The 23,205-nt window shown below is 39.3% G+C and overlaps 1 long non-coding RNA gene across 1 annotated transcript in view; it reads right to left on the reverse strand.

The window, feature by feature from the left end:
- Positions 1-23,205, reverse strand: part of LOC132017133 (uncharacterized) — a 166,637-nt gene that overhangs the window by 126,517 nt on the left and 16,915 nt on the right. The window contains exon 2 of the long non-coding RNA XR_009404174.1: positions 18,475-18,614. This is a non-coding gene — a long non-coding RNA (uncharacterized LOC132017133). The remainder of the gene's footprint in view (positions 1-18,474; positions 18,615-23,205) is intronic.

Here is a 23,205-nt window from a genome sequence, read left to right on the forward strand (position 1 = left end):
ACATACAGCTGAGCTGTGCTAAACAGAATCTTCCCTGAGAAAGAGGACTCTGGCTGGAACCCAGGATCCTGGAGTCCTACTCCTACAAAGTGGCAAATGTGTAGCAAATCCTAGCAGGAAGCAATAAACTTTTTCTTCTTATTTTTAAAAATCTGGTGAAGGTGTGATCAGTGAACAGCAGGGCTTAAGAAATTGACACAAGGTTGATGCTCCTTTAGAATGGGGTTTTTAAAAATTATTTGGCAGTCTACTTTTATTTTTGATTTTTTGATTTTTTAAAAATATTTAATACCCACTTCACCCATTTCTCCCCCACAACTCACCCCTACCCCTTATCCCTGGCAACCACTCCTCAGTTCTGTTTATTTATGAGCTTGTTTTTGTTGTTGTTGTTGTTTTTGGTACTGTAGATTCTACATATAAGAGAGACCATACAGTATCTGTCCTTCTGTCTTACTTATTTCACTTAGCATAATGCTCTCCAGGTCCATCAGTGTCACAAGTGGCAAAGTTTCCATTCTTTTTATACCTGTATGTATGTATGTATGTATGTATATATATATACATACACACACACACACACGTATATATATAATATACAATTGTTAATATATATATTTATGTATAATTATATATTTATATTATTAATAAAAAATTATATAGCATTATACAGTATTGATGGTATGTAATATATTAATAAATAGTAATGTATATATAGATATATAGAATAAATAAAGAATATCTATGTATTCTTTATCTATTCATCCATCAATGGACCTATAGGTTATTTCTCTATCCTAACCATTGAAAATAATGCTGCAATGAACATGAGGGAACATGTATCCTTTACCCAGTAGTGGATCATATATGGTAGTTGCTGGATCATGCGGTAGTTCTCTTTTTAAATTTTTTTGAGGGACCTCCATACTGTTTTCCACAGTGGCTGCACCAATTTACATTCCCACCACCAGTGCCTTTTTCTCTACATCTTTGCCATCCTTGTTGTTTCTCGTCTTTTTAATAACAGCCATTTTGACAGGTGTGAGGTGGTAGCTCATTGTGGTTTTGATTTGATGACGATGCATGACGTTGACCATCTTTTCACGTGTCTATAGACCATCTGGATGTCTTCCTTGGAAAAAATGTCTATTTAGATCTTCTGGCCATTCTTTAATCAAATTGCTTTGTTTTGTTTTACTATTGAGTTGTGTGAGTTCTTCATCTATTTTGGATATTAACCTCTTATTGGATACATGATTTGCTAACATTTTTGTCCATTTTGGAGACTGCCTTTTCGTTTTGTGGATGGTTTCCTTTGTCATGCAGGAACTTTTAAGTCTGATGTAGTCTCACGTGTTTGTTTTGGCTCTTGTTGCCTTTGCTTTTGGTGTCCAATCAAAGAAACCCTCCTCAAGACTTATGTCAAGAAGCATACCACCTGTTTCCTTCTCAGAGTTTTATAGTTTCAAGAACTCACCTTCAAGTTTTCATTCCATTTTGAATTAATGTTTGCGTATGATATATAAGACAGTGGTCCAGTTTCATTTTTGGGGATGTAGCTGTCCAGTATTTCCAACACCATTTACTGAAGAGACTGTCTTTCCCCATGTATTTTTGGCTCTTCTGTTGTGAATTAATTGACCATGTAAGTGTGTGTTTATTTCTGGGCTCTCTATTCTATTTCATTCATCTATATGTCTGTTTTCATACCAATACCATACTATTTTGACTACTACAGTTTTGTAACATAATTTGAAATCAAGGACCATGATGCCTCCAACCATGTTCTTTCTGAAGATCACTTTGGCTATTCAGGGTTTCCTTTTCAGAAGTCTGCACAGGAAATGATTTCTTTTTCTGATACATCTGGATTATGATGGAGAATCTTCTTCTTTCCAGAAAAGCCTCTGGAGAAAATTGGATGTCTTTTGTTTCAGCTACTATGATCCCTTTTCACACATTTTTATGGTTACATCAATGGGAAGTTGGAAAGGATCATATTCCAAAACTGAAAAGCAAAACTAAAAGGCTGCATATGAAGCTATGAATTTATATGTCTATGTTTGGAAGACAGTGGGAGGTGGATAATTGAGGAGGACTTTAAATAGAGTATACTTTAGTCACTGCTGCCTTCTCTTAAAATTTGAAGATCATGGGAAGAGGGCACTGAGTTGGTGCCACAGTCCAAGAAGAGGCAATAAGATAATGAAGGAACAACCTAGAGAAGAAGCAGCTATACATGCCTAAAGCAGGAATTTTTCTAGCTTACTCTTTCCTCACTCCTAACTATTGAAAGCAGCTGGCTGTTTCTTTAACTCAATCCTTTGTCTATTTTAGAACTGACAAATCAAATTCTGTTTAAAGGAGTCTTTTGCATTTTTCAAAGGAGGAAAAAATGGGGTAAGGTGGCATATTATCTGAAGAAACCTTTTAAAAAATCTTCATAAAATATATATATTGTAAGAGAAAAGCATGAAAGGGGGAAGAAAATGAGTCAAAGGTTCCTTATTTTCTGCATATTCTCTTGACTTGGGTTCTAATCTTAAAGCCCTGCCGCATCACCTGACAGGCTATTTCATTTGTTTGAACTGCAGATACTCAGAATGTTCTGGATTTCCTCCTGGGATTTTTTTTTTAAGATTTTATCTATTTATTTATTTGACAGGCAGAGATTACAAGGAGGCAGAGAGGCAGGCAGAGAGAAAGAGGGAAGCAGGCTCCCCGCCGAACAGAGAACCCGACGCGGGACTCGATCCCAGGACCCTGAGATCATGACCCAAGCCGAAGGCAGCGGCTTAACCCACTGAGCCACTCAGGCCCCCTCCTCCTGGGATTTTTAAACACTCAATTCCCTCCAGCGAATCAGCCAAATTCCCAAATAACATGGGAGAAGCCATCACACTGCATTTGGTTCTATAGGACCACTGGAATGGGAGTGTATCCAGATCCGTGGTTTTACTATTTTGTCTAACTGAGATGCTACATTTTGTCTGCTTTCTCAGCATAGTGAGGGGGAGATCTGGACTGAAATGAACAATCTTCAATCTGGACAAGACAAATACTGCTCAGCAAGAGCAAAATTCCAGAGGAACAGACACAGTTTGATTGGCCCTTATATGGAAACCACATGTCTTAATTTAACTAGTAAACTCCTCAGTCCTAAAGCTATATTGAATTCATATCCGGAACGCCAGAAGAGACATCAAGAACTCATCTCTTATGTTTCCTCAACTCTTACAGCCGAAGTCCACTATCCCAGATAAACTGATACACAGCTTTTGATTAGCTGTACACATGCAAGCATTCTTTGGCATAAATGACCCATATTAGCAAATGATCCATGAATTGAATATATTGGGTCTTGAGATACATTGTGGTATTTTTGTCTCTAACAATTTATACTTCTACTTAGGCAAAGAAAAAAATGCATATTTCATTGATCCAAAGATGTTTATTTTTCACATTTTAGTATTTCTCAAATTAGGATGCATTTTTTTAATTGAGTGATAGCCTTTAATGATGATGTCATTTGGGGAGATTTTATTAAAATACTTAAAATTATTACATCTTAAAATTGATGTGGTTGTAGATCTTAAACTCTTATATGAAACATAGAAGTTAAAATTTCTTAGAAGGTTTTATCTTGGTAGTTCTAGGAATGAGGAAGCAAGAGGAAGTGAACTTGGGATATGAACTTAGAACTATTAGAGATGAAAGTTTTCTAAATTAACTTTAATATGTGTTTGACTCTTTTGACCCTTGCCAGTTTTTTTGAGTGCAGCGATTAACTGCTTAATTTATTCATTCAGTACAATACCTAATCTATAATGAATATTTGCTAACTACACTGTCATAATATAAATAACAAGTACTCATTAATTATGAGGGGACAATATCACTGAAAAGAAAAAGAGGGACCCAGCATTAAAATTCTGACTTACCACTTTTACTGACCAATTTCATATAATATAATAGCATTATTTCCTATTATCTTGTATAAGAACTTCCCTGTCATAAATCTAAATGTTGACTTATTAGAAAAATTCCATTAAAGACCCTTGGAATCAAGAAATTTTTATACCAGTGATTCTCAAGCATGGTGGCACATTAATATCACTTAAGAAGATTTTAGAAAATACTGGTATCCAAACCCCATCTCACACTAAATTAAAGCAAGACACCTGGGAGTAGGGCTTTGGCACTTAAAACACACACACACACACACACACACGAGAAAATTGACAACATGAAGAAGTGGTTTTTCAAAAAGATCAACAAAATTGACAAACCTTTAACTATACTAAGAGAAAAGAAACAAGACTCAAATAAAATCACAAATAAAAAAGGACATTATTGCCTATGTTACAGAAATAAAAAGGATTGTAAGAGAGTGCTATGAACAATTATATGTAAACAAATCAGATAATCCAGATAAAATGGAAAAAGTATTTTTTCTAAAAACAGCCTTTCATGATTGAATCATGAAAAACTGAAATTCTGAATGGACCTATAATTAGCAAGGAGACTGAATCAGTAATCAAAAACCTCCCAAGAAAGAACTCAATTTAAGATAGCTTCTCTGCTGAATTGTTCTAGACATTTAAAGAATTAACACCAAACCTTTTCAGGATTCAAATTAACATCTGAATTGTTCTAGGCATTTAAAGAATTAACACCAATCCTTTAAAGAATTAACACTAATCCTTCCAAGAAATTGAAAAGGAGTGAATGTCCTTATTCATGTTATGAGGTTAGCATTACCCTGATACCAAAATCAAAGATACTACAAAAAAAAGAAAACTACAGACCAATATCCCTGATGAATATTAATGTACAAAATCCTCAACAAATACTAGCAAACCAAATTCAACTGCATATTAGAAAGATTATATGGTCTGACCAAGTGGGATTTATTTCTAGAAGGCAAGGATGGTTCAACGTATGAAAAACAATTAACACACTTAACACATTATCACAGTAACAGAATGGAAGACAAAAAAAAAGCATGATGATCTCCATGGATAAAGAAAAGCCATTTGACAAAATTTCACACCTTTTCATAACAAATACACTCAACAGAGTAAGAACAGAAGCAAATTACCTCAACATACTAAAAATGATATATAAAAAATCCATAATGAATACCATACTCAGAAGACTGAAAATTGGTTTTTGTTTTTTTTTTTGGAAGACCAGAAAAAAGACAAAGATGCCCACTTTAACTACTTCTATTCAACACAGTACTGGAAGTCCTAGCCAGAGTAGTTAGGCAAGAAAAACAAAGATAAAAGGCATTCAAATTAGATGGGAACCAGCAAAATTATCTCTGCTCACTAGCTATACAGAGAACTCTAAAGATTCCACTCCTCATGTAACTGTTAGAATTAATAAATGAATTCAAAGTTTTGTGGTAAAAAAATCAATATCTCCAAATTAGTGGCATTTCTATACTATAATAACAAACAATCCAAAAGGGAAATTAAGAAAACAATCCAACTTACAATAGCATTTAGAAGAATAAAATGCTTAGGAATAAATTTAACAAAGGTTGTAAAAGACTTGTACACTGAAAACTATAAAATGATTTTGAAAGAAATTAAAAGGCACAAATTAATGGAAAGACATCCCATGTTCATGGATTCAAAGACTTAGTATGTTTAAGATACTGATACTACCTGGTGCAGTTCCTATCAAATCCAAACTTCATATTTCAAGGACATAGAAAAACCATCTTAAAATTCATAGCCAAGACAGTCTTAAAAAAGAAGAGCAAGTTCTCTCATATTTGTTCTTTTCAAAACTTACAATAAGGGGCACCTGGGTGGCTCAGTGAGTTAAAGCCTCTGCTTTCAGCTCAGGTCATGATCCCAGGGTCCTGGGATCGAGCCCCGCATAGAGCTCCCTGCTGACGTGGGGAGCCTGCTTCCCTTCCCCTCTCTCTGCCTGCCTCTCTGCCTGCCTGTGATCTCTGTAGAATAAATAAAATCTTAAAAAAAAAAAAAAGCTTACAATAAGCTACAGTAATTAAAACAGTATGTTAGTGTCATAAAAATAGACATAGACCAGCAGAAGAGAATAGAGCCCAGAAACAAACCCTCACATATAAAGTCAAATAATTATCAACACGAGTGCCTGTTTTAAAGGGAAAAGATAGTCTTTTCAACAAATGTCTTTGGGAAAACTGGATATTCACATGCAAAAGAATGAAATTGGACCTTAATTTTCTACCATATTAAAAAAATAAATCAAAATGGGTCAAAGATCAAATGTAAGAGCTAAAACTATAATTCTTCAAAGAAAACATATGAAAAAAACATCATGATATTGGACTTGACAGTGATTTCCTGCACATTGTATAATTGTACATTAAAGGACATCGTCAACATAGTAAAAAGTCAACTCTTAGAATGGAAGAAACTCTTTATGTATCATATATTTAATAAGGTGTTAATATCCAGAATATAAAGAATTTCTACAACTCCATGACAACAGTAACTAGAAACAAACAACCTGGTTTAAGAATGAGCAAAGGTCTTGAATACTTCTCCAAAGGAGATATACAAACGGCAAACAATCACAAGAAAACATGTTCAACATCACTAATCATTAGGGAAATGCAAATGAAAACCCAAATGACACTCCCCTTTATATTCATTAGGGTGGCTATTATTAAAATAACAATAACAAAAACCAACAATAACCGATAAATGTTGGTGAGGACATGGAGAAACTGAAACCCTTGTGCATTGCTGGTGGGAATGGAGATTGGTGCAGATGCTATGGAAAAGAGCATGGCAGTTGAAAGAAAAAAAAGAAAAGAAAGAGGAAGGAAGGGAGGGAGAAAGAAAGACTGGCTAAATATAGAATTAGCATATGATCCAGAAATTCCATTTCTGGGGAACTGAAAGCAGGGAATCAAATAGGTATTTGATGTGGAAATACGCGTAAAGTTAGATAGCTTGCCAAATGTGTATTTCTGGTGTTTGGGGCTCCAAAAGTTTGTTTTTACCCTCTATCATATTCTTTGCAAAACAGAAGAGTTAGTGGTTCATTTGGGTGGTCTTCGCACTCAGGGAGGACTTGGGATCATTTCCTACTGACTGCTTGACCAACACTGGTCAATAAGGGCCACTTTCATGTTTAACTCAAGTACATCTAAGGAATTTGTGTCATGTATGGCTTCAGAGAAAGCTCTGCGGAATCAGACTGCTTCAGTTTGGCTCCTAGTTCTACCATGTTGTCTGTATGGCATTAAATAAGATACTTCCTCTCTCTGTGGCCGTTTCCTTAGTGGTGCAATGGGATAATAACTGTGTCTGTCTCATAGAAGTATTGTGAAGAGAACATGGTGGAAACCATATACAGCTTTTAGAGAGTGCCCAGAACATTAAATACTCAATACGGGACACTATTATTACTGTGATCAATCTTTAAATATTGGCTCTGTTTTATGATTATCATCTATTTTTGTAGTCGGATTTGGAATGCTTTTATCAATTTCTAGATAGTGTTTCTCCATCCACCATCATGTTGTAAAATGATCCCACTAATGCTATTAGGTGGCAAGACATGAGATGAGCTCTGTTTCCCATTTGTTTTCCTGCGAGCAGTTATATTCTAATTCTCCTGGGGGTGTAACTGTGAAAGAAAGACTCGGGTTATCCACAGCACCAAAATTCATCCTGCAATTTCATGCCAAATGATTTCACATAAGAAAAAAATGTTATCCTAAAATATGTGCATGAGCTATTGTAATATTTGTGGTTGCAGAATGAAAGCGAGTCCTTCCTTTGGCTACACCCTTCAATATTTGCTCAGGTGCAACGTGATTTCTACATGAACTGATTCTGAGAAGTTACCAGAGACTTAGAGCAGTTGTCATTCTGGCCTCTAGTAACTTCTCAAACAAAATCATATTTCCGAAAAATGGTTACATAAAGTACCTCTAATAAATCTCTGTGTGTTTGTTCCTTATTATAAACCCCATCAGCAATCTGCCTTTAAGCATGAGTACATTTTTAATCAAGCGGTAAAGCATTCCGAGTCTAAAGGTCATCGAAGCTGGAGTTGCAGTGAACTATTCTGTCCCCCCAGCGAAGGGAGCTTGGCTGGAGAGTCGACGCAGTTGCCCCTAAAGTTCTGGTCCCTGTGCGCCTGATTGCACTTCCCACGTGACAATGAGAACACACTTAAAGGAGAGAATATTGTTTTACTTATACTCAGGCCCCTAATTCCAGATGGAGCAGGTTTTTTTCTTAAGAAAGGAAATGTTCGTTCACAAAGTCTTCCCACTAAACGTCTCTCTCTTCAAGGACCACACCAGTAATAAAATTATAATTAATGAAGCTCAGCGAACATGGAAGTAGACTGTATATTTATGAGACATACAAAGAGGAAGTAGCAAACTGCAGTGGAGCTTGGGACCCAGGTCACTGCAGCTTAGGGCCAATGTCCCCAGGTTCCTATTGGATGCAGCACCGTCGGTAACTCCTCCACAAAGGCAGTGACTTCTGAACTTGAAGAAGTCCACTGGCAATTTCCATGTGTTTGCAGGTGTCTTCTTCAATAAATCACATGCATTCTCCCAAACTGTGGGGGGCAATATTTTGCTGACTTTTTACAAGTTTGCCTGTGATAACCTAGCACAAAGAGGAATAGAGAGTAAAGCAGCCTCAGCGTGCCCTTGCACTAGCCTGAAACTAGGAGGTGACTACGAAGTGAAGCAAAATACATTTTTAAAGTAAACACATTTTCAGATGCATATCATTTTATTTCCAAATATGAGATGATTATATCCTCATCTCTATGTCGAGCTATGTGTTTACATCTCTTTCTATGATATTTCTCTCCACACTGTGACTTAAAAATAAATATTTAGACAGAATTTACAGTTAGCAGATCAATGAGGCATTTAGAGCAGTTTGCAAGTTCAAAAGAAAGTACAGGACTCTGCAAATTTAGTTAGTATTCCAAGTATAAGCATGAGTCATCACTGATCTAGAATTGATGGCGGTATTACTTTGAAGGAATGTGCAATGATGAGCCTAAGGAGACGAATTAAGAAAGGAAGGGAAAAAGGAGCTACGGGAGCCTGGATGCTCACATTTCTATTATGATTGAGTATCTTGGTCCAGACAATTAATTGATAGCTTGCTGACTCTTATAGGAAAAATATAGATGAGACTCGTTTTTGATCTGAAATCTTAAATTCCTATCTAAGTCCACACAATGCAGAACAGACCATGCCAACGACTACTATTCTGTCTGGTCATGGCTATTAGAATACACCTGCCCACAGAAACCTGATTTCTCCATTCCTGCCTTCCCCGATGCTGTGCCCAAGCTTATGTGACTGCCTTGCCCTAGCCATCACTGCCTTCCCCATTCTTCTCTCTTTCATAGAGCCCCATAATCTCCTTCTCTTCTACTTTCCTTTGCTATTTCATGTCCATGTATTTTTCAGGCTGTCCAGGCTCAGGAGTATCTCTTTCATTTTCTCTATCTCGCCCTAGATGTATGCTCTATTCACAGCACAGACCAAAATCCTTCCATGAACCCCCACCCCACCACCCTCCCAATCTTACAAAAAGCAGCCATCTATATCTTGTATAATAATATTTTTTTAATGTGGAGCCAGAGATGATTATTCCTTTTTGCCAGTGATCTGGCTTAATAAATGAAAGGCTTTATACATGCTAACAATGAAGACTTTTTCCCCCAATAACAATTTTTAAATAAGGCAACTGAATTGAGGTACTTTTGTTTTTACAGCTGGAAGGGGTCTCCGTGACTATTCAGTCCCACACCTTTATTTAATAAAAGAGGTGCCTAAGCCCAGAGAGGCAAAGTGTCTTATCTCTGTATGGCAGCAGCAGGGCTGTGAGCAAGTACCTGGGCTCCCAGGTATGCTCTTCCCACTGCTCTGCTGAGCCTCTCTGAACCTGACGGTCAACTGATGAACACCCCCGTGCTGAATCACCAGGGTCAAATACTGAAGTCCCATGTTCTTATCTGTGTCCAGTCACCAAATGGTGGTGACTCTGAATTCAACTCTGTCTCATTCTTTGCATTTGAAAAAATGCATAATTCTTCATTCCTTTACAGTCCACTGAGAGAGGGAGAGAGAGAAGATATGTGTGTGTGTGTGTGTGTGTGTACGCGCGCACACGCACACAAATAAGGAGCTTTCAAATCAGAACTTTCGGAGGCATCATTTGGAAATTGAGCTTTTGCTCAACCAGCAAAAGCATGATCAAGACAGGAAATAAATTGCCTTCAGTCTTTAAAGCATCAAGAAGACTCTATCTCTTATCCTCCAAGAGCATCATTTAATTACCTCTAGTGTTACCAACTCAATGGACCACCTATCCCAATTAAACAGCACCACATGCTAATTATCATTAGACTTAATTGGTTTCCCAATTCAGCAACTTCCCTGATCAAGTCTGCCCCAGTTAAGTGGCATTTATTGAGCCACCTGAATCTTGCTTAAAAGAAACAAAAGAAAATTTCCCATCTCAAGTTCAGCAAATACGACCAAGTCTCACCAAGTCACACTAGCCAATTTCTAATTAATTTTGCAAAGCGTACCCTGAGGTTGGATATAGTAAGCATATCTCCTCCAATTAGAGTGCATATTTTATTACAATCAAGCAAGATGAAGCAAAATATTTCTAACAGTCAGTAAAATGTGTGAAAGTTAACAAATATTTACTAACATATCTCCCTTTCCTTCTTACACAGTTTTTTCCCCAAGATGTTACGATTATTTCATCCTTTCAGATTTTCCACCCTTGAAACTATGTTTGGTAATAACACCTGTTCTGAAGAGTAGACAAGCATAAAGAAAGGAGAAATTATGCTCCTGGGCTTAACCTTCCCAGAGAAATTTATGTGCTTCGCAGTTCCTTTGCATCAGCAAAGTAGATAAATGTAAAATCTGGTACTTGAGAACAGCTCAGGACAGAGGAAGATCCTGGCAGAAGAGGCCTCACAATCTGCACAGGTTTTAGAAGGTCAGGGCTGAGTGGAGACAGGAAGGATTGACTCTCCTTCTGGAAAGCTTGGCATTTGGAACAGCATATCGGATAAGCGCATGTGTTCTGGTGTTGAAAGTGGAACTCTGGAGTAATTGTTCCCAGGCTACTCCATGATAGCTCAGATGGGCTCATGGGACTCCAGAAGGCAGATGACCATTTTTGAGCCCCTCCTTGCAGGAAGCCTAGAATTCTCACCTCAGACTCTTCCTGCCAAAGTGAGAGCAGAGCATCAAAGAGAAATCTGTGACTCCAGGATTCCCACTTTCCTTGGTTCCCCCAAGGAAATAATGGGACAAGAAGATAGGTGGAATCGCTGGCAGAATCAGGCTGCGATTCTGGGTGTTAAAACTGTTGAGAGTATCTCTGGGAAAGAAGCCCATGGTCCCAATAGCTCTCTTGGAGGTAGAGGCGGAGATGGGGGGTCCTTACGCCACCAATAGAAAAAAATAATAATAATAATAATAAAACATCATCACATTTGATCTTAGCTTTCTTTGGACTGGCTTAAAATTCTTCAAATTTGGGGCGCCTGGGTGACTCAGTGGGTTAAAGCTGCTGCCTTCAGCTCAGGTCATGGTCCCAGGGCCCTGGAATGGAGCCCCGCATCAGGCTCTCTGTTCCGCAGGGAGCCTGCTTCCTCCTCTCTCTCTGCCTGCCTCTCTGCCTACTTGTGATCTCCCTTTCTGTCAAATAAATAAATAAAACTTTTAAAATAAATAAATAAATAAATAAAATTCTTCAAATTTGGGATGAGGGCTCCAAAAAGAAAACAAGAATAGCACATAGAGCGCTTTACCTTTTCTCAAGGAGCTAGTGCGTATTTAGATTATTGTAAGAGTTGATGGAGCCCATTACTAGACTAGAGCCCTTTATTGGCAGCACGAAAATACAGAAAGTTACCTAAATTTCTAGGATGCTATTTAACTAATTAAAATCAATGTTCCTAGTAATATGTGAAATTACCTCCAATACAATTTCTATGTGTCTGCTCATAATTGAATTAAACTGTTCTGGCCTAAAGCAAAATTGCAAACAGGAATCACTGAAGGTAGAGCTGGAAGGAACCCTACTCCTCACCAGTTATTCCCAGGTTCTCCTTCTACATCTAAGGTTCATTTTGGTCCTTTAATTATGAAAGGATTTGGCCCAAGAAAAAACAGGTTTCCCAATTTATTATCTAGTAGCATTTCTGCTAATGCATGGTAGAAACCTCTTAAGAATCTTCAAACTGTGCTTTCTGGGTGCTCCCTTCTAACCAACATTGGAAGAGACCTGCTACCAGTTTTCACTGCTCTGCTTTCTGAAGATCTGATGGAGTCAGACAGCAATGTGTCCTAATACTCGGACGCATTCTGTCTGCAGCAGGAAACTTCTCTGAGGAAGTGAGGGGACGGGAAACTTCTCTGAGGAAGTGAGGGGACATGACCAGGTAAGGGGGAAGCACAGAGGGAACGAGAGCTAGTCCAAGTGCTGGGGCATTGATCTGGTACTTGTCAGGGGCTATATGATTAAAGTTCAACTATTTGTAAGATGAGTGAAAAAAAAAAAGAGCCTCTGAACATTGATGTGTGTTCTTAAACTAGTTAATTAACAACAGAAGATTAAAAGCTATAAAGATCTGTCAAAAAGTAGTACTAATTACAGTTATTTATGTGGACTACTAAACTATTGGCCTGAAATGTCATGGAAAAACACGTATCATTAAATATGTGTCAGATTAACTTTGTTGTAAATTGTATTTCATTCATTTTCTGTCATTGGCAATTATCGAACACCTGCTATACACAAGATTACTATTTTTTTCTCTTTTTTTTCCATTCATCTCCAACTTCCCCCTTTCAGTGTTTCCCTGTCTTTCTCTCCCTGTCCCTGGTGATCATGAGATAGTCCCGTTATAACTGCCTTCATGGGTTAGACTCTACCAATGCTCTTCCCCATCTTTGCTGAGGAAACCAAATTTTGTTGAGATACATTTTTTTTTTTTTTTTACCCATGTAGCCATGTCTTTGAGCAAAGGACAGCCCCTACCACCAATAAAGTATGATTTATCTAAATCAATTGAGGTAATTTCATTTCCTTTATCAGTGATCTGTTTAGAAAGAACCAGGTGACCCAGCTCTGGCTAATGAAATATGAAAGTAAGATCCCTGCAGAGCTTCAGAGAAACAGTTCTTAGCTTTTAAAAGGTGTCCAAAGGAAAACACAGGGTTTTTTTCCTGTTTCTTTCTTTTTTTTTTTTTTTTTTACCATATTTTGACCTTTGACTTTGAAATACATGAATGTGATGCCTGAAACTAGGGCAGCCATCTCAAGACTATGAGGAGAAGTAACACACCCACTGAGGGCAGAAGATGAAAACAATGGAAACCGAATCCTCTGTGATACTCTGAATTACTGAAATTACTGAATGACTGGACACCAGAGCCACCCCGCCCAGGATCACATGTTACACGAGATAATAACATCTGCTTATTATTTAAGCCATTTTGGGTTAGATTCCCTGTTACTTGTTGCTAATTGTATGTATGGCTATAGCAGCAAATTGGGTACGCGAAAAGATTTTGGGGTCACGCAGACCACTTCCCATCTCTATATGTGAATATGTTTTTTATCCACAGAATATAAAATACATAGCATTTGCACAAAGGAAGCCTGTTAATAATTAAATAGTGGTTCTGGGTGATATGAAAAATTAACAAATGAAAAATAATATTTAGATATCAAGAACAATATCAAGAGATATAAAACATGAGACTCTGATTTGGGTTTCTATTTTCAAATTTCCAAATTCCCCTTCCCAGAGCACTGAGCCAGAACTGACAAACTTCCAAAAATTATACTCAGAGCTCTGAATGTGTCTAGGGCTGAAACAGAACAACAGTAATTGAGAGAAATTTCTTTTGAGCACCTTTTAACATACCGCTATGTTCTTTGGATTATGCAAGAATGAATAAGACACCTCAACAAAAATTAAGTTTGAAAAATAAAGCTCATATAGAACTTTAATTAAAAGTATATATAACCATGTTTATTAAGTGGCAAAAATTACTTCAAAATTTAAAAGGATTTTACTGTCAAACTGTTAATTCCCTTGCTACCTAACATATTTCTTAGTATAGAAAGTGTGTGTATTTGTGTGTGCGTACGTCTGTTCACACGTGTGTGTGTGTGTGTGTGTGTGTGTGAGATACAGCATTCCTTATCTCATCCTTTCCTATGCTGGGGGGTAGGGGGCGTGGAGAGGGTGGCTGGATGATGGACACTGGGGAGGGTACGTGCTATGGTGAGTGCTGTGAAGTGTGTAAGCCTGATGATTCACAGACCTATACCGCTGGGGCAGATAATAAATTATATGTCAATAAAAATAATTAATAAAAAAATAAGTCATTTTATCCATGGGACAACCTAAAAACTGGAAGAGACACGTACTAAAATATTTGCCCTGGCTAGTCTATGTGTTTGGCTACCAGTTGTCTTTAAATTATTATATTCCCCAAATACTTCAATTTCTTAGGGCACTGTATTTAAATGATAAATATTTTTTGAAATGGGATATTCTGGAAGAAGAAAATAGTACCTTGAGATGATTTTATTTGAATAACATCCTGTGCAAACTCCCATCATACTGATTTACAAAGAGATCTAAGAAAGCATTCCAAAATATTGCTCAAGAGCGGTAGATGTAGAGGAACAGAGTTATGCTACACTCAACAGCCCCAACTTGGGTATCTTTCATTGCCTGTTGGAAAGTTTCCTACCGGTCAGGTACGATTTCACACATGAATGTCTAACAGAGAAGGGTTATTCTTCTTCAGTTTTAGGAAGACACAGACCTGACGCTTATATCCGTTCTCCTATTTTTACTTATTCAAATTCTTTCCCTTAAAAAAATGCCTTCTGGGGCACCTGGGTGGCTCAGTGGTTTAAGCCGCTGCCTTCGGCTCAGGTCACGATCTCAGGGTCCTGGGATCAAGCCCCATATCGGTCTCTCTGCTCAGCAGGGAGCCTGCTTCCCTCGCTCTCTCTCTGCCTGCCTCTCTCTCCATCTACTTGTGATCTCTCTCTGTCAAATAAATAAATAAATAATCTTAAAAAAAAAAAAATGCCTTCTGGGGGTGCCTCCCTGGCTCAGTCAGTTAATTGTCAGACTCTTGATTTCAGCTCAGGTCATGATGTCAGTGTTGTGAGATCAAGCCCGGCACTGGGCTCCATGCTCAGTGGGTTGCTCGCTTAAGATTCTCTGTCTCTCCCTCTGTTCCCACCCCCAGCTTGGGCTCATATCCTCTCTCTCTCACTAAAAACAAAACAAAACAAACAAACAAACAAACAAAACCCTCTGTAGTAGATTGATGCTCAAAGATGGGACACGTTTGAAAGTAATTTAAAGCCAAATGCTGAGCTCAGGAATGGTAGGAGGAGGAGGAACCTTTAAGAGCACATTAAAGCAGATAAATTTCTTAGAGGAATAATTGATAATTAGACCATATTGCTTATCCAAACACCAAGGAGTGGGAAAGAAATGGCATAGGAAAAGGGGTTCATTCAACAAAGGTCAAATGATCACTACGTGCCAGGCAGTGTGCTGGGTGTTGGGGACACGTACGTTCTCTTTGAACCTCCCATCAGGTTTACCGTTCAACAACTCATTCCACACACCTATGCGGCTGATGTTAACTTCCAAGGTAAAGTGTTAAAAATGAAAATAATGAGTACATTTCAAAATTATTTAAAATATTTATATTGGTTATATCCCAAGAAGAATTTTAAATGTTGTCCTATTTTTAATGAAAAGTTTATTGTCAGAGGAAAATCTCTTTACAAGCAGTTGTGGGGAGGGGTGGGCAGGGCTGAAACTGGTTCTGGTGTATTCCAGAGATCTCTGGCTGGGGGACACTCTCTGCTGATTTACAAAGTGGCAATCTGATTTTCTTTCCCACACCTGGAGGAGCTCAGCAAACAGCAGCTCGCAGGTGTCGCCCAAGTTTGGCTCAGGCCGGCTCCAGCAAGTCTAGCCAGAATCAGGCGTAGCTATTTGCTGTCCTGGAGGGGGCCTGCCTCCCCGTGAGCTTGGGCTTGAGTTCATGTATGTGTGTGGCTGAGCGAAATGTAACACTCTGAGTTATAATTCTCCACCTTTCTGCATCTAAATAGTAGTCAAACACTTAAAATAACATTAAGACACGTTCCAGCTTGCCCTGCCAGTCAAAGGGATAGTAGGGGGAAAAACTGAAACCGTGATTTCAGAACCCCAAGGGCTTGCTGATTTGTTAGGTTTAGCAGTTCAGAGGATTAAAAGCCAGAAATATTAAGAAGGAAAAAGAAAGAAAGAGCCAGCATACTCATTGAAGCAAATCTAATGGGCTGCTGGCGCCCAAGAAGAAAAGGTTCTCCTACCTGAGCAAATCTTATTTATTATTCCTGCCTCGCAATTAAAAAAATTTTTTAAAAACTAATAATAATTTCCTAGACATTTGTCTTTTTTTGCTATGCTAGTCACATTCCCCAAATCCTTTATCAACGCTGCTCTGCATATGAATGGACTGTAATTGAACTGTCACATTCATGAAGGTCAGTAACCTTTCATTAGTAAGAATGTGTCTTTCTTGATAAATTATAAAGTCTCCAAGGATTTGAAAGCATATTCAAAAAAAAAAAAAAATTCTCTCTTCTATACCTTGAGAAACAAAACACAGATTTTTCTGTTATTCTGTGTATGGGGTAGGAGAGAATGATTGCTTGTGTTTCTGTTTAATTTGCTTTGTGTCGATTTCTTCCTTCCTTCCTTCCTTTCTTTCTTTGTGTGTGTGTATTCTGAGGAAGGAGTGGGGAATCCTCTCTATACCCCACCAACCTTGGCTCTTTTATTTATTTAAAAAAAAAAATTTTTTTATCAGCAGTGCTATGCAAGATTGTCTAGTGTGAGCTTTTCCTGAGTCCTTCTTAAAAAGCAATAAAGGGGAAACTTGTACTCCTTCTCTAAAAAACATTACAGCTAGTGATTCTGTCTGCTGCATTAAAAAACAGTAATTATGGATGTTTTTCTTTCTCCTTATAGCACGCTTGGCTTCGGCGTTTGCTATGGAAAAGACCAAAGTCATTATGAGCAAATGAAGACCCACCTGAGTTATGCATATCCTGCTAACCCCACCCAGTGATTTAACTGGTAATTAACTCAGACAAGCACTCAGCCATCCCACCTTTGCGTTCAAGATGGCTGACCCCAGAGCATTTCCTGGCCTGCCAGAGACGTCTGCTTCCGCTTCCATGTAATTGGACCTGAGACCCCTCTGGGGATTTTCAACCGAAGCTGCAGACTTACTCAACTAGGACTCCCTCTCGGGAGCCCTTTAGTCCAACCGATCTTCCTTTCGTCAGCAACTACACGTCATGCATACCTTTTAATGTGCACCAGTATTTTAGATGAGGAATCTGGGAGATAGCCCACAATTTGGGACATAGTTTGTTTATTCGGCTTTCTCAACTGTAAATTGGATTAAAAGGATTCTTCTGGCAATACCAACAATGAAAGCCCTTAAACCACTTAACATGAAATTTGAAAGACAATGACATGAAGACCAAAATGAGGTGACGGACAGGAAGGACTCCATACAGCATCTCTTCTGCCACATTGACAGCTCCAGCGCTATTTGATACACAGAGGGCTTCAATTCCTTAAGAACTTGCTTACCACTCCAACATGTGGACAAGCATCCATGCAAAACACTGAATCTATGGATGGAAATTTTAAATTTCTCATAAAAGAGACAAAGGAAAATAAGAAGGACTGTTGCATGAGCTGAGTCCACTGCCAGAGAATGCCACCATCATTTGTAGTACTGTGCGGAAGCACGGTGGGCGTCTCCAAAGCACTCCTTATCAGAAAGAGAAATCATTTCCTACGGTGATGGTTAGGTTCCAACTAAGGAAACAAGACCTGGGCCAGGTAATGCCACAGGGAGGATGTAACGAAGGTAGATGTCAATGCCACCGGAAGAGCGGGAGGGGCAGCGGGGGAAGGAAGGTGAGCAGCTACGACAGAAAGTTCTTAACCAGCCTTATGGCTAGAGGGACAGGAGAGGAGACAGTGTCACCTGGACCTCAGTGCTGATGGCAGGGCCAACGCCTGCACATCATGAGGTCACAGCTGAGATCCATGAGTGCTCTTCGAAAATGTCATTCCCAAGAAATCAATCTCATTATTCAATCAAGTATGCCAGACTTTGCATCCAAATAGTTCAGTTGGGGGAGCTGGAATGGCAGCAGCCGTGCCTGGTAGGAGCTGGGAACGCCAAGGGAGGCACTGACTGGTGGGAGCGGATGCCACTGATAAGACGCAAAAGAGACCTTATGAGGCAGAGAGAAATGGGAACAATCTGGTATTTCCTTCCTTCTGACCCTTCAACCTCACATTAGTGCCTTCTGTTTTAGAACTTACCTCGAAGCAGGTTGGCCGAGGTGTTCTGGGAATGTCAGTGCAGGGTTCCATCCAGTGGTCCAGAGGAAAGCTCATGGAACACAGTGGAGAGCAAAGAGGTGGATGGCCAGCAGGACTTCTCTCCCATTAGAAGGTGCCATCTGGGACAAAAGCTATTATTAGGTTGTGCAAAGAGGATACTCAGGCAGCAGAAGAAAAGCATTGAATTATGGTGTTAGAATAGACAAGGTATTTCATTCATCTTAGTGGTCAACCAAAGTCAACCAAAGTTCCCAAAAGATTTCTCAAAATGTAAAAAAGAAAAAATCATAGTCCCTGGTGTGAAGTTAACCATGAGAGTATCAACATGGAGTTCACGGTCTCCTGGGACAAGCTCAATGGTTCCTGCTGGTTTAAGTGGTGCTTCTTACAGGTGCCAATGCACATGCTTTGGGATATTGAAAATCATGCCTGCACTTATAAAATAGGATTTCAAAGAAATAAAACTACATTTTTAAAAACAAGTATGTCAGAATCAACATCCAAATTGTTTTTCTCCTTTAATTCTTTTGGCCAATTTAAACATTTAAAAAAAAAAAATCAAACTAAAAATCTTCCTAGTAGTGCACATGAAAGATAGAATATTCTTAGATGAACATAAGATGCTACTTTGGATTCTTTATTTTTATTTTTTTTTTAGAGAGAGAGTGTGAGTCAGGGGCAGGGGCAGAGGGAGAGGGAAAATCGCAAACTGGTTCCACACTCAGCATGGAGCCCAACACCGGGCTCGATGTCATGACCTTCAGGTCAGATCAGGACCTGAGCAGAAATCAAAAGTTGGACACTTAACTGACTGAACCACCCATGCACCCCTACTTTGGATTCTTATATGACTTTATCTTTTTAAAGAAATTATCATTCATGGAATTCAGCGTTGTTTCGCTTTGTTTTGGCCAGGAACTTTCTAACTGGTATCTTCAACAGGAACAACCCAACCATTGGGGTTACTTCCCCTTCTATAGACAAGAAAGAGTTTATATGACAGACTAAAGCTAAAGGAGCATCTGGTGCTTTTGATGAAAGCTCAGAATTTCTAAGCCCTCAGAGAAGGAAATTACTCAGTGTCCACACCCAAAGGATTCCTTGGGTTGATGCTGCCCTTGTTCTGACCGTGGTTTCAAACTGGAATCCTACAGTCTTCAAGAAAGTACAAAGTTGTGTTTGAAGGGTAAAGGGGTGTAAAAGGTAGAGGTGAGTGAGGGGAGGGTAAGTCTGTGCCCTCTACACCTATCTCAATCACAGCATCTTCATTAATTGTGGCATGGACATTGTGGTTGCCTTCCTAAATCATTCATCCTATTTTCTACTAGTTCCTCATTCTGAACCATGAGAAATTTTTAATTTCTGATCAGTCCTCAAGTCCATCACATAATCTCAAAGTCCGTTTTACTGACTGGTTCACAGACTCAGGCACAAATCAATCAGTGGATGCCCTTCCCCTTTAGGCACCTGAATCTGGTGGTTCACTGAAACCAAAGGGAAGGAACTTAAGTCCATGTTAGGAGAGAAATTCTTTTCAGAGAATGTTAACTGGAGCCCGGATGTGCTTATTACCATCGCATGACCACTGAGGAATCGCCCGTGGGATCTAATAAAACTATTGGGTAGAGAGAATGAAAGAACTGAGTCCGTTCTGAAATTATTAAACAACTGATTCAACCAACCCTAAGCTCACTCTTACATCTGGCATTTTTTACGCATAAGTGATGATTTCCCTATCCTTTAAATCTATTTGTTGAGTTGGATTTCCAGTCACCTGCAGCAGAAATCAATACTGGTCGTGTTCTATCTTTGAACAGATTGAGAATACTCCCCTGGAGAAGCTTCTAAAAAACCTCATACTTGAGTTTGTTTTCCACTGTCCATTGCCTACTGTCCTGTCCTGCCGTGTGACACCCCGGCCCTTTCCCTTCAGCCCAACGTTATGCTCATTCCGCGCTGAGCTGCCAAGGATCTTGCTAGAAGGTCTTCCCTGGACCTCAGTCTTCACTCGACATTTAGTTACCCTGTGTTGCACTCGCCAAGTCAGCTGACTGGCATCATTGATGAATTTGTTCATGGCCAGTAATGGCAACGGAAACTTTATTTTGGGACCATGGTGCCCTGAGTATAACAGAAGATTTATAAGTGTTTGCTGGCTCAATAAAAGAATTAGTGAAATAAATATGTCATACCATCTATAGAGTGTTTATGGTTCATGAGAGAACTTTGAAAATATTACATCAGAACCCCAGCAAGTGAACCTGTGATAGACTCTCGACCAGTGGCCAGCCATGGGACATTTTTGTAAAGCACCTTCTCAGAGCTATTCCAATCACAGCATTTATTGAACCGTGTACCCACTTAGCACTAAACCAACCTAGATGACAAGGGTATTCATAATGGGGGGAAAAAAAAAAAAAAGCCTGACCGCTGGAGACAGGTGCTAGGGAAGCCACCCTTCATGTTAGCACGAACACCGTCCAGCACTGGAACTGCAGCTCACGCATCTCTGCTGGGGCCTGGCATCCGGCCCTTCCAACCCCCTTCCCATTCTGTGCTGCCTCATGTTTACACAGCGAAAACGAAACTGTTGCCAGTGTTAATACAGCATAATTTATAAGCTGAGAAGAGAACTCAGCATGCATTCCCTTTTCAAGGGAAACAGACTGTTATTTTCGGAACCAACTGAAGGGTGGAGACATTTCTTGGAAACCAAAGAAACTGCTGATTCTCCAGATCTTTCTGCTTCTCAAGACCCACCTCTCATGAGATGGGTGGGACCAATTCACAGAAAAGCTCGGCCTGAGGAACCTGTCCCTTGAATTGTAGAAGGCATATTCATCTGATGAGGCCATCCCTTCTAGGCTCTGAAATTCACTTACACCTCTAGTCCAGAAAGAGGTGGGGACTTGAGATCCAAAACATCACTTATTGGAGTGGGCCCATAGCACAGAGTCTCTTTCTCACCCATCAGCTATGATTTCGGGGAGACCGCAAAACCTGACCCCAGCTCCAAAGCAGAACATAAGGCACAAAACCCTAATTCCCAAATAAATATGTTTGGATTCTGTAATAGATGCCATATATATCCATATCATATCCATCTTCCTTTGCTTTTAATGTAGCAACTGACGTTTTTGACTGAAAACACACACTCTCTCTCTTTCTCTTCCAAATTTCAGGACTAATTTTAAGGAAAACAGGAGGTAAGATCTCCTGGGGTAGCCGTGTCAAATCTATCTTGCTGGTCCCATCGCAAATTCGGTAGTTATAACTCTCCCAAGTTGGGTTTCTGTATCTCTTCTAGGTCCCCCAATGATTTTATGCTTTTATCCAGTCTCTAATTACTAAGTTTATGCTTTTATCCAGTCCCTAATTACTAAGTTTATTATACTTCTTTAAGGCATCTTCCCTCTCAGACCTTCCCCCACCAAGCTTTCCATGGCTCTTCTTTTGCCTGATTACTGGCTTCTCTAGATTGTGGACTTGAAGTGGACTTTGTACAATGCTATCTACCTTTCCACGGTACCTTGAAATTTTAGACTTACTGTTAAGCTCACATGTCTCTGCCTGCCCTTGCAATCATGTGCTAAATTTAGATGCTCAGCTTAGGCTAGCCCCATGCTATCCATCTGGATGACAACTAAAAACCAGTTATAATAGAGTATTGAGCCTAGATCCCCCTTGAGACATGATGCCCAGGATCAGAATGGGTCAATTACGCTGATTATCCCACTAATCCCCACCAATAGTATAAAGAGCCATGGTATTCAATGTAGCGTAAGGATAGGACTCTCGGGAACAAAGTGGAGGGTCCCGAATGTCTGGGAAGAGCAGCACCGTGATGGCCCACATCACGTTCCACTGGGTTGGCTTCAACCTTTGCAGCTAGACGCATAGTACCTGTGGGATGAACTTGGCCTTGGACTCTAAGATCCAATCCGGTGCTAGAAAAGCATGGTCTTGGGACCCCATGGCAGGTGCTTACTGTTATTCTGAGTTCCTTAATGTCTGGGTGACCGCCTTCCACATGTTTGTAATTGTAGTTTGTTTGTTTGTTTGTTTGTTTGTTTCCCCCATGCTGTCCTTGCTAAACCACACATGTCTTTAATGTAAAACACAGTATCAATTGTATCTTGTAGAGTTCCATTAAAGTTGCAGAATTCTGGAGACAGAAGCTACTGATCTATTCCTAGTCCATCAGTACCTTATTGGAAACTGTTGATTCATTAATCATTTACTGCCACTCTTTTCCAGTGTAATTCCTGGATAAGAAGAATGGGACTTGGAACAGATAAAATTTTACTGCAGAAGAGAAATAAGTAATAAGAAATACATTTCTCTGAGTTTTCTTTTGGTGGAGAGGGTAAGGCAGAAGGTTACATGGGATGAAGTCCTGTGGGTGCATCTCTGGGATTCAGCTGTAGCATTGTCAGGGGATCAAGTGATCCCAAACAGATAAAGGTCAAGATAGAGACCCACCTCCCAACTCTTTAGAAGGAACTGACCTCCCCCTCACCCCGCCATATTCTCTATTTTTGCCAAATACCCAGCTCTTCCCAACCTTCTTCCTACGAGAAGACCTGTCAACCAAACCAACATAAGCATGAAGATGAATGTTACATTCATCTTAAAATGAACCCTGGAAACCTACAAAATGTTGCAGTTAGTTAGAGAAGCCTGTATAAAACTACTTTGATTTTCCAAGGC

Source organism: Mustela nigripes, chromosome 5, assembly GCF_022355385.1.
Source record: "Mustela nigripes isolate SB6536 chromosome 5, MUSNIG.SB6536, whole genome shotgun sequence".
Taxonomy (NCBI): domain Eukaryota; kingdom Metazoa; phylum Chordata; class Mammalia; order Carnivora; family Mustelidae; genus Mustela; species Mustela nigripes.